This window comes from Dermacentor silvarum, chromosome 1, assembly GCF_013339745.2.
Source record: "Dermacentor silvarum isolate Dsil-2018 chromosome 1, BIME_Dsil_1.4, whole genome shotgun sequence".
In the NCBI taxonomy this organism is placed as follows: Eukaryota; Metazoa; Arthropoda; class Arachnida; order Ixodida; family Ixodidae; genus Dermacentor; species Dermacentor silvarum.
Window position 1 is genome coordinate 51,589,085 of NC_051154.1, and position 13,117 is coordinate 51,602,201.

The 13,117-nt window shown below is 45.7% G+C and overlaps 1 long non-coding RNA gene across 2 annotated transcripts in view; it reads left to right on the forward strand.

Annotated features, from left to right (window-relative positions):
- The window catches only part of LOC119449724 (uncharacterized), a 44,658-nt gene extending 32,466 nt beyond the window's left edge, over nucleotides 1-12,192 (forward strand). For both annotated transcript variants that reach the window (XR_007467137.1, XR_005191261.2), the window contains exons 2-3: nucleotides 1,968-2,034; nucleotides 7,379-12,192. This is a non-coding gene — a long non-coding RNA (uncharacterized LOC119449724). The remainder of the gene's footprint in view (nucleotides 1-1,967; nucleotides 2,035-7,378) is intronic.
- Nucleotides 12,193-13,117: the final 925 nt, after the last annotated feature.

Here is a 13,117-nt window from a genome sequence, read left to right on the forward strand (position 1 = left end):
TACTTGTACTCAGCTACCCATGGTGTCTCACATTCCTGTATTGTGGCAAGTTGATCAGGCGTATCACCGAACTGCATAAAGCCCGATTTCTTTACACTAAATATAAATCCCAGAGCTTCATCCTCCTTTCCACATATATATGCGACTCCGACTCTCCGACTATCCGTTAACAAAGCAATGTCATCAGAGTACATTAAACACGGAAGACGCCGCTCTATCACCATACCACCTCGTTTATACGAACGATACGAAAGATAACGTAACCTAACTTAACCTAACCTAACCTAACCTAACCTAACCTAACCTAACCTAACCTAACCTAACCTAACCTAATTGCCTCTAGCCTTCTTTAGATGATTATCATGAATCATAAAGTGGAGTGGGGTCAATGGGAAACGCTGTCGCAGAACCTTCGGGATATCTTCTGCAGCGTGATTAGTTAGCAGTTCCGACGTTAGCTTAACTGTATCATTCCGGTATATTTCCTTTAGAAACTCTATAGGGGTTTCTTAAAGGTCTTTCCTCTCTGAGGATGCTCTGCAAAATAGCCCAGTTTACGTTATCGTATGCACTGCTACTACCTAGAAAGGCTACATTTCTGTGCACTATGGGATTACAAACCGGTTATCATAGATACGTTAGGCGATTCTCCCAGTATCTCGTTCTGTTCTAACCATGTTTGAAACTTCAGCTTAATGGCTTGCATTGCTAACATGTGTACTACATTGTAATCGATTTGTAGGATTCAGCGTTGGTTCTGTCTTCATTACCTTTGAAAATTGAATTCATTCTAATCTGCCCTGAACTAGCAGATATTTTCTTATCCTTTATAACTTTTTATAACAATTTTAGGAAAGCTTCTTTGGTATTTGGTCGAGTTCATGGATGTACCATCTTGTACCGCTGAAATTCCGACCGGAATTCTTTCTTCTTTTGCACTTGTGATTCCTCAGCTCTAATACCTTTCCTCAATTTGCCTTGTTTCTTATTGACCATTTCACTGATCGTTCAATCACCGTTTTTGAATAACTTGGCTGCAGTTTCTAAAATAAAATTCAACGCGTCTTGCCCCTGCAAATGGCCTCTGTTTGCGTCCTTAATACGATACTGGACGACGTTATTCTTTTTACCGAGAGATTTGACGTGGTTCCAGAATTTCCTTGGTGCTCCCTTGTTGTTTATTCGCACATTCCTAAGAGCCAGCAATTATTTGAATTTTTATTTTTTCCGGAACTAGTAAATGAATTTCTAATTATTTTGCACCAAGATCAGAAGTGGGGGGTCTCCCACTTTTGATCTACTTTTTTCTGTGCATTGCTGACTTTTTTTTCTGCTTTTTTTATCCTTCGTGTTACCTTGACACTTTGCCCCAGTCATCGACTGCTTCCGCGATTGTATTATTCCGCCAGCTCTCCACTGGACTTTCTGTTTCTCAGATTTTTTTCTCGTCGCAATGCTCTCAAGTTTAGGCAATCCCAATACTTTTCGTGTACTTTCTAATTGCCCCTCGATGCTTGTTGCTATTAGTCGATCACTTAAATTTAGTGGGGTGCGTTGTATCCCTGCATTTGCTTTTTTTTTACGTCAGGCAAACTGAGTGCTACGTAATACGCTTATGATCACTTCCTAAGCTTTTACTTCCTTACTTGTATATTGTCAACTAGCCTACTTATTTTGGATTTCGCCGGACATCAATGCGGAATCAATTGACGATTGTCTGTTTGCGGATTCTCACGTGATTGTGCCGACCCATTCAGGTTTCCTATTCACAATTGCCAGATTGTAATGGTCGCTCATATCAAGCAGGATTTTCTTGTTGTAGACTGTGTACCCATCCAGGTAATCATTGTGGACATTCATATTTTCTAGCAATGTAATTTCTGCCTTATCTTCGTGCTCCTTAACATCTTCATTTAGGCAATGTACGAACTCTTTGTTTATTTGTCTACATTTTTACCTGTCCACAGGTACGCTACCCGCAGAATTACATTCTTCCTCAGGATTGTGTCTGTCACTAACAGATGCTTCTTACAAGTAAGCTTAATTCTCTAGCAGTTAAAGTTCTGATAAAATATCATACCAACCCCGTCTCCCCTTGTCTCATTTTGTCTTGTTACAACACCCCTAGACGTAGCCTTCAATGAATGGCTGCTCAAAATTTCCAAGATCAGTCCTTGTGACTGCGAATGCATTTATATGCTCCTTATTTAGCAGTTGAGCTTCTTTTCTGCCATCCTGCATGTTCATTTAACTAATCGTGACAGTGCTAACGATTTTTGTCGTATTATTGTAACCTCCAGTTTTCTTTCAATTAATGATTTCACTACTTGGGGTATCCGGATATTTACTGAACCTTTCCTCAGTGCTTGCGGTCCTCCTAAAAACGCCATTGCTCTGCCCCACTCGCCTGCCTACTTCTCCCAAGACAGCTCAAATGAATGACCTGAACAACCAGCGCCGCCATAGAGGCCGGAGGTGGAAACAGGTGTGATTTCTATACGAAAGCACTGATTTCCGCGAGTAACTAATTAAAGAGGTGCTATGTCAGGAATAACTAAAAATGTCAGGAAGAACTAGATCTGCATCCATATATATGAGCGTTACGGTTTCTCGCGGGCGAGAACCTGTTTCAAATTGCGTGAGAAGTGTGAAGTATGGTAGTCTATAGAAAACAGTCAAACTTTGGAGGAATTTCTGCGCAAAGAAAAACAATTTGCGAAGAAATAACATGCCAGCTGCCTCTTGAAAGCCCTCATCACAATACACCCAGACACCAAGCGAAATCGGGGATTATGGCGTTAGATCGCAGGCCTTTTAGTTTGAGAAGCTTGGAGAGAAAGGAAAGAGAAGGAAAAGATGTTAACCAAAAGATCGTCTGGCTAGCTACCGTACACTGGGGAAAGGGTACAGGGAAACAGAAAAGAGAGAAAGAGAGAAGAAGAATTTATTGGACCTGTGGCTAATGAGAGCCTTAGGAAAGTACACTAATTACTTTCACAAAATTTCTAGAAAACAGGGGCCATTGCTTCGTGTCATTAGCTAATGCATGGCATACACTGTACATTCATCTTTACAGAAGTCTGTATCCGCAGGCGCTTTATTAAATCAGTGTTCTTGCTCCTACGATTGCTGTGAGTGTTAAATTGTTGTACTTTGTATCAGTGTTTTCGCCTACACTGTCGCTTTGACCGTTAGGTTTAGCTGTTGTGTGTGAATTTCTCTGTGACAAACTCCTTTCTATGCAAAAGCATCGCGTATGACAATTTATATGTGATAAATGAATAACTGTTTCTCATCTCGAGACAAGGAGTAGGTGGGCGCCGCATCAGCGCGTCAATATATATATATATATATATATATATATATATATATATATATATATATATATATCAGAAGAAAGATGTAGTACGATCGATGTGTGCAGTTACCATACACATTTCCACGCATCCGCACGTGTACCCCGAGCGCATTTCGTAAGCTTGTTTTTAAATGCCATGTCCCCATATTTAAGTTCGTTGCTATATTGTTCTAATTACTGGAATCGAATCCTTCCAAACCATGCAGCTGTTTATTCCAGCAAAATTCATTTGGCGCATTGAGAAAAAGTTGCTGGTACAAATCATACTACAACAGCAAAGACTTTCTTTTCCGTATGTAATGGATATTTTCGCCATCTTATGAAATCGTAATGACAAGCCGAACAAAAGCAATCAAGACTTCGGGAGCTGCGACCAACCCTTAAGGTGGACTGAGATTGCTTGGCCACCGTTATGAGAGCAGACTACGACTACGTCGACAAGAGGGCAATGAAGATCGAAGTTGAAAGAAACGAATTCGACGTCGCAGAATGGTTAAATGCACTATTGTGTACCATAAAGGTAGAAGAGAAGGCAGAGCAATGGTCATACAAAAGAAATTTGGGAATAGTAAAGACGCAGTATTTGTAGACGCTGCTATGTACAAGCACAGGCGCGGCATTACAGTCGTCGTGATTGATCACGAAAAGAAGCGCAAAACATGCGTTACGGCAAGCACAGCAAACATCGAGACTGCGCAGGAGATAGCTATTGCGCTAGCAGTATCACAGACCGAAGCGGACGTAATAGTCAGTGACTCTCAGGCGGCAGTACGAAATTTCGCTAATGGCCGAATCTCTCCTGCAGCACTACGAATCCTGATGGCATGTAACAAAAGTCAAGAAAAGAATGTTTATTTAATATGGACACCCGCTCACACCTCCACCTCGCCAGGAGACAGCAATAATAATAAGACGGTGCATGACGTGGCTCGAGGGCTTACGGACCGAGTCACGGCCGATAATAGGGGCGGCACCTTAGCGTCTCCCGAGAACGAGGATGTAGGGGAGTGGGAATGGGAGGATCGTATGACCAGATTTAATGACATCACACAACACTACAAATTGCAAAGGTGCATTTTCCCACCACCTCACCAAAAGCTCACCAAAAAGCAGTCTGTCGAATGGCGGCAGTTACAGGCCAGAACTTACCCGAAACCGGCGATCTCACACCTCATTTACCCAGACATGTACAAGACAGATAAATGCAAAAACTGTGGTTCTAGAGCCAACCTGGAACATATGCTATGGGAATGTCGAGGCATAACAAACAATAATGGGGATGCAGCCTCTCGCGATCGCCTCCGCGTGCGCTGGGAGACGGTGTTGCTCAGCTCTGCCCTTGACGATCAACTTTGGGCTGTCCGGCGGGCCGAGGAAGCCGCCAGGACTCAAGAACTCCTGGCCGTCACCTAGGCGGGACCATTTGCCCGTCCCACAAACTCGCAGGGCCTTTCAATAAAGTTCTTCGACTGACTGGCTATTGATGATGACATGAGAACGAAGGAGCTCAAGAAGCAGTGAGTCAAATGCAGCATTCAAGTCGAGGAATTAGGGACGTCAACTAGTGGCTATATAGCCGCCATGAGCTAGTAACGGGGCGTGTGATCTCTTGAGGAAAGCACCATTTCTCACGAAGAACTTTTCCCTGAAGTCACCATTAAAAATGTACGAAGAAATAGATTCAATGTGCCTATAGCCCCCCATCTTACATGAGCGGCAATGTTATCGCGGCCGACAATATGTTGCAAATTGCGTGCGAAGTTTGAAGTATTGGTATGAACACTGCTCGAACTTGGAGGCACTTGTGCACACACACACACACACACAAAAAAAAAAAAAGATTTTCGAAGAAACTGTACGGTGTCGACGTGAATGTTCCATTAGGATGTGCACAGCGCGGCTGACAGACCAAGACGAAAAAAGGAACGAAGAGGACACCGCTTATCCTAGTCGTTCCTTTTTTCGTCTGTCAGCCGCGCTGTGCGCATCTATAACGGAATACCTACTAGCGCAGTCTCACATCTTGCTTGCGAATGTTCCACGGGTTTTACAAAGTTCACAGGCACAACTTTCAATTCGCTGCAACAGCGTGGTTTCCAAACCAGCAAATAGTCGCTCCAAAATTACGATTTAATTAGAAAGTCACTAAAATCAAACAAAAAATTACAGATTTACGTGAGGCAGCACATTCGTGACTAAACTAAAGTGAAACACAGTTATCTGGCTTGATTCCGTTGTTCGTCTGTCTTTTTTTTTTCGTATTTTTTTTCTCTTTCTTTTCCGCATCGGCTCGGTTCAGTATTGGCCGTATGTTATATTATAGTGCTGTACGTCACTGTTCACGCAATCTGGAGATTTCGAATCACGCACGCATGCGCCACGTGGCGGCGGAGCGGCCAAGGACCATCCTAATGTCCCTAGTTCCTGTGCATGTTTGCCTGTATTAAAACCCGCGGCTGTCATAGAGGAAACTTCTTTATACTGCGTTTCGGTAAAAGGGAATTATCTTTTGAACTCTGAACAACCTGAGCTAGATTCCCTGGCTCGGATGGCAGATTAAAAAAAATCTGATTTCGAACGATTTTTGTTTGATTCTCGGTGACATTTCTTTGATGAGGGAACGGCCTTCATTTTATTTCTGTCGGCTTTCATTGGGTTCGGAACCCCCCCTCCGAAACAGCTCACAACTTCCCAAGGCAGTTAAGCATTGAAGGGCGGGGGGCAGTAAGCACACCGCTGCGGGCTACGCAGGACGCACACATGCGCTCATGTGGCCAGGGGGGGGGGGGGGGGGGGGGGGGGGAGGTGCGCGTAACTGTGCTCTCTCTATTTCCTTTCTCTCTCTTTTAATCCCTATACCCCGTTTCCCCAGTGCAGGGTAGCAAACTGGACGTGCGTCTGGTTAACCTCCCTGCCTTTCCTCTCTTCTCTTTCTCTCTCTCTCTCTCTCTTGCCGCTTGCAAATGCTTGTGGGACATAAAAGGATGATTTCGAGGCCTTTCCGATGCATCGGCATCAAGCGATCGTGCTACTCAAGACTGAGATGATATTTCGTACGCATCTGAGAAAGCATGAGGTTCACAATCAGCTCCGTCTCATTCATGGAAGACACAAAGATGACACATTTAAGACGCAAGTCCCTCTTGACACTACACGTAGTTGGAACAAGTCCCAAAACAATGGATCCGAATCCCTTTTTTTTATTTACACGCATTTTAAGGAGATAGCGCCTTTATGCGGCACCGGAATCTAAACGTCACGTTGCCAGTACATCCTGTAGTCGACCATGACACCCAGATGCCGCACCAGTAATGCAGGATTAGCAAGGACAATGTAAGGGTTCTAATCCAACGTTATTATTTTTCACCCTTCGTTAGGAGTCCGAGCGGCGCTCCGTCCATATTATCAACGGGATAGGCCGGCCATGACCGGTGGATGATAAGAAAGAAATCAAATCGCACGAGAGGCATCCTTATATTATACCGGCAGCTGACATCCTAGATACGTGAAAAGAGAAGCGAATTTTGTTTTCGGGTATTTCGGCTGATTCTGGCTTGTATCTGCAGCGATTCGACCATGGGATCACTGACACAGGATACATGCTACCCACATCGCACTCCTGTAAACTCATATTAAGCATCTAGCATGCGCAAAGTATCATGTTGCTAGTCATGTTAAACTTGGGTTATCCTCATTCTTTCAAACACATTTTTTTTTTACATTTATACTCAGCTCTTTAGAACCGCAACTGTTTTCAGGGCACAGAATTCATGACACAAGTAGCGGCTTCGCCTAGGAAGCCTAAAATGTGGTTTAACAGTGTGGTTAGTCGGTCAACTGCACCTTTTGATTCGAGCGTGGAATGCATTGGCTGCGAAGAAATGTCGGTTTTTCTTGGATCCTGTGCGCTGAAAACTTTTGCTGTTGGGGGTATATTACGACTTCGTGCCGACTAACCCGACAGGTCACCTTAGGGATAATATGGCCCATTTTCTACTATATTTCTTTTTTTCTTTGCAGTTATGCCGCTGGCCTGGAACGTCGGCAAAGTCATCCTGGTTCTTAAGAAGGGTTCTACATCATCGAGTCCCTACTACTGGCCCATTTTATAAACTAGCATTTCATTGGCATCGCATTTTTTTCTAATACTATATAAAATCCTCAACCGTCGTGAGATTTTTACATTCGTAACCAGCACCAATTTCTCTTTTGTTACACACATCTAACACCCTTCTTAAGACAAATGCTCTATTTAAGATACTAACACTTCAGTAGGTGTCTAAGGAACAATAAGAAAGCTTTTCCTAAAACTAAAAGCCAAAAGTCTTTTATCAAGTCTTTCCTGAATTAAATTGAATACACTTGTCGTTGAAAGTATTCACGCTGTCGTAACTATTTATGGAGGGTTTCTCTATGCTAATGACTCAAAATATGCTCGTTACCAACTCCCACTCTCCCTCCAGGCGTGCTGCTGTGTACTATTCTTAGCACTCTAATGTTCTTTATCAGTGTGGGTAGCCTGGCTGCCCCATTCTCTTCCTACCAATCATTAGGAGGCACTCCTATCAACCTGACACATAGGTACACCCGTGAGCAAAGGTATACGGACCAGGGGTTGTGCGAAAAAGCCGATTTTTTCCTCTGCCTATGAACGCAACTTGAAATTGAGGACTGCAGTCCAAACTTGGCATCGCGAACTTTTCAGTGTATTCATCAAGTCCAGTTTATGCTTGCTAATTACGAAGAATTTCACTTTTTTCGGCGACCCTGTGGTCCGTATACTTTTGCTCACGGGTGTACATCAATGGCAATCTATGTTACCACCTTGTAGCAATTTACACATAACTAGACATTAACCAAGTTAATGGCTTACATATTTTGTTTCACGTGTCTTGGTAATACAAAAGGTCTCTTTAATAGTTAGGCGAATGGTATATTTGGCTGCTTATGTTTAACGTAAACCTATTTAAATCCTATTCGCCTAAACGTATACAGAACACCTGCGTAATTTGGAATTCTCACCAACTTAACCCTATATGAATGTTGCTGAATTAGCTTGATCAGTGAAATAAGATAGCGTTTATTTTGACCATTCATATCATTCTATCAATAGTACGTGAGCCTGAATACATCGGCGTCACGATGCAAAACACTCAGGCTCTACCTTATCGCAATTTTTAGCATGCACCGCACATTACCTTCGTAACTATTCCCGCTTTTGACGATTCACCAGCCGTCATAAAACATAAGGGTAGTTTGTTGGTTGTGTCGGTACATGGTTCTGAGCGAGGGGGTTGCCCGAGAACAGAATGGGAAAACAGGAAAGGAAATCGAGAGGAAGGCAATGACTAAGCTGAAGGTACAGGGCGCTGGTTAAGCTTAGTCCTCCTCTCTGTTTTCTATCCTGCTTTCACATTCTGTTCTCTGGCAGTCTCGTGCTCAAACCAATCATAGAACAGCCTACCAGCAACATCCCCCCGGTGCACTCATTTTTCATTTCAAGTTGTGAGGAGCTGGAATGACCATCCCGCGACCATGTGCGAGTTACGACCTCATCAAGTTCAAGAAAATAATGGCACAGCTATTGGCGGCAAGCTCTCGCGGAATAAATAAATAAACGGTGCCTTGAAGGCTGCCACTTATCTTCAATCACGGTTTTAGGTCAGTCGTTATAGGTTAACCTTGTGGCAAAAAAAAGTTAGGCACGCATTTTCATAAGGAAGCCCCTTTTATCCCTAGAAACTTTAAACCCCTCTTCATTTAGGGATGTCATGCGTAAGCAACACATATGCAGAAGCTTCGAGGGTGCCACGTACAAACGGTTGCCCCGCAACCTCATCGTTTAGATTGTATGCTCGCAAACTCGCGCCCACATTCTCCCTTCGCTTCTTCCCCTCCCCTTCTTTACTTCCACACAGCCACAGCCAGCACCCGTCTAGGGCAGGCGACGTGCCAGGTATGCTCTTTCGGGACGTCTACACCATCGGCGCACAGCTCACGGGCGCGCCGTGACTGCGCGCTACCTCCACAAATCCTCGGATGCGAAACAAGGCACTTCGGCTGATGGTTCCACTGACCTCCAGTGTTCGTCCGGTGCTGTGGTTGTCCCAGCAAGAGCTATTACCATCAGCTTCAGGACTGACCACCCAACGACTTCGACATCTGCGGAACTAGCTGCTCTTCGCGCTGCACTTTGTTTCGTCAATCGGGAACCACCTCGACAATGGTCAATCTTCAGTGACTCAGAGGCAGCCCTACAACCTGTGCTATCATCTCTGCGTCGCGGGCCATACGAACAGCTCGTATTAGATATTAGATACCTACTCCATACATCACATGAGAAAGGACACCACGTGACATTTCAATGGCTTCCAAGTCACTGCGGCGTCATAGGGAACGAAGACGCCGATAATGCCGCTCGGGCAGCTTTTGACGACACACAGGAAGAGGCCATACCACTCTCACGGTCCGACGCAGCCAGCAGACTTCGAGTGCTTGCACAGGAGATCACGCTCTCTCTATGGTGCACACCAAGCAGCCAGACCAACCGGAGCAATCGTCAATACCACCTGCCCTCTTTGATGCATCTCTGTATGCCAACTGGACTCCGCCGAAGAGAGGCCACTATGCTTTATCGCTTATGGCTAGGGGTGGCATTCACGAAATTTTATTCCTTTCTCATTGGAATGGCCGACAACGCTTTTTGCAATGCCTGTCTTTGCGAGAAGACGCTAGAACACATTCTATGCAACTGTCCTGAATATAATGTTCCGAGACAGTCCCTGGCGTCTGCTCTAGCGCACCTTGACAATAGACCAATGTCAATTGAAACGATTCTCACATGTCGACAGAAGACATCGCAGCTGAAGGCGACGAAGGGACTACTTTGGTTTTTAAAAGAAACGGGCTTGGACAAGCGGCTGTGACAGGGATGTCACGTGCCACGCAAGAGTGACGGACTGTGACTGACGATGTGTGTGCTGTGTTATGTGCTCTCTCTCTCTCTCCTCCCCATCTTTAATTCCCCCTCATCCCGCTCCCATGTGTAGGGTAGCAAACCGGTTGTGCTGAACTGGTTAACCTCCCTGCCTTTCCTTCTCCACTCTTTCCTTCCTTTGGCGTTGTACGTCACCGTAAGACTCATTTAGGCTGCTTTCCTATGATTTCCGGTTGGCCTGCCGCCGCCTGAGTTGAGACTCCTGAAGGGCTTTTTGTTCTGTTAATCCCGTAGTCCATTGAAAGAAAGGAGACGAACAGCACGCGGGAGTTAGCGTCGTCAGAAAAGTCTCAAAAAAGCGCGCGTTGCGTGGCGGTAAAGGCAGAACGAATGAAAAAGAACGATTTCAAAAATGAGGAACAGGCGCGGCAGTGATGGACTGGGGAGAGTAAGCTCCTCCGCCCCTTCCCGCTCCATCAACCGTTTCCCCCTTTTCACTCTGTGAGCCAAATCGGGAACTGGGTGACGTCGCGATTCGTCGCCGTCGCTAGGGAGACGCGTCACGGGCTGTGACGTCACTACGGTGCGCTGGCGTGCCCGCTCGTCCGTGGCGCGACGCCCAATCGATGGCAGCGCGCTGTGAGCGACAAGAACAAGACGTGTTTCGCAGGCGCGCTACCGCATGTAATTGTAGTAGCGCATTTTCCAGCCGACTGCACCGGGATGAATTGAAAAATGAAGCCGCTTTAGTGGGCGCGCGCACCACCGCCTCCTCAGCTTCTTCGGGCTCCTTTCCCGGTTTGCACCCGCGTGCTTCGCCCGCGTGCGTCTCGAACACGAGCCATCGGCGCTTCGCCTCACTAGCAACCTGTTAATCAGCGATGACGTTGGCTGCTGCCTCGTCGTTTCGACGAGTGCGCGCGGCAACTGCATTGGCAAGTGCGTGTGGGCAGCGGTGAGTTCGGAGCGCGCTGGGCAGGCTATCAGCAGCTCTAGGCTTTTACGAATGCCGCGCCTCATTTTCAGAACACGAGGCATGCATAAGCTCACAAACTAGATGTACTACTCTATCGGCGTCAAATGAAAAGCCAACAGCGGAGCGCGTGGCCGAAGCATAACTGTATATAGTGCGCGCCGTCCACGTATTCACCATTAAACGGCGCGCACATCCGGTTTGACCTTACTGCGTGATGATGCTCCCCCTATACTGCGATATTTTCGTTTCTGTTCTGGTTCTCTTTTATTTCAAATCGAGGGAAGATGACGGCGCAGTAATGATGATGGCGCAAACTGTAGCTTGCGCACCGCTGTTCGCGTTTCATTTGACGCCTATAGCACACACTGTTTCGCCGCACTGTGGGAGAATACTCGCCCTATACTGCGATATTTGAGCTCCTGGTTTCTTTGATTTGTCTTTGATTTTTCGCTTTCAAAGCCTCTTCTCAAATGGGTTCACGTCGCAGTATTTGCGCGAGTAATTTCTCATGTGCAGGCCATGTCGTCGTCGTCGTCGTTGTCGGGTTCATGATCATCATCACCATCATGATCATCATCGTTATCATCCTATTTTACGTTCACTGCAGGACAAAAACCGTTTCCTGGTGATATCCCCTTATTCCTGCCTTGATCAATCGATTCCATCCTACGCCTGCGAATTTCGTAACCTTTTCACGCTACCTTATCATAAGGCTTACTCCATTGCGGTTTTCTTGGCAGTGTGGCACCTATGTTGTTAGCCTAATAGATCACTGGTTATCTGCTGTACGCTTTAAATGACCTCCACAACTTAATTTTCCCTCTTAATTTGAACTAGAATACCATATAATACCAGCTAGACCTGTTTGCTTTCTATAAAATGTATACTGTAGTCTTCCTGTTTAATAACGTTTCACCCATCACATTTAAAATTAAATTATGGGGTTTTACGTGCCAAAACCAGTTCTGATTATGAGGCACGCCGTAGTGGGGGACTCCTGAAACTTGGACCACCAGGGGTTCTTTAACGTGCACCTAAATCTAAGTACACGGGTGTTTTCGCATTTCGCCCCCATCGAAATGCGGCCGCCGTGACCGGGACTCGATCCCGCGACCTCGTGCTCAGCAGCCCAACACCATAGCCACTGAGAAACCACGGCGGGTACCCATCACATTTCGTTCAATCGCTTGCTGTGCCGTCCTCAAGCTTCGTTATCCTCCGAGTTTCAGCCTCATAGGCCAGTACTGGTAGAGTGCACTGATTGCATGCCGTTATTTGCAAGGACATCGGCAAGCCTTCTCACGATGAGATAGAAAGGCAAAAAAGAGATCCCTTGTCAGGCTATTGAACATTACCGTAGCCTTTTGCGAAGTAATCTGCAAAACCACCCTTGCACCCTTGCCAGTTAAGGTCTTCAACCATACCACGTACCACATCCGGTTAAGTATTGTGTTCTATTTTGCTTCTCCTAATTCTGAACGCTGTCTCCTCCAAATATTTTCTGTAGCGATACATCATTTCATCACTTTATTTTGATGTTGTACACAAAGGAAAAAGAAGCTGCCTGGATGAAAAAGTGTATTCAGGTGTTTCTTTTGTACGTTGCCTCGTCGGAAAATCTACAACTTTGTTAAAAAGGGTTGTGTCTTGGTATATAGAGAGCCATTGCCCTCATGAAGCTTTCGCTAAGACGGCGGCGGCGGTGGCGGCGGCGCGTGCCAGGCAGCTGCGTTGTTGTTTCCCTCACCATTTGTTCAATCAACCACAATACCAGTGCTCTTCTGGGGCTTCCTGCGTACTTCTCCACGAAGACGCAGTCCTCTGTGAGCTTGAATGTTCGAACTTC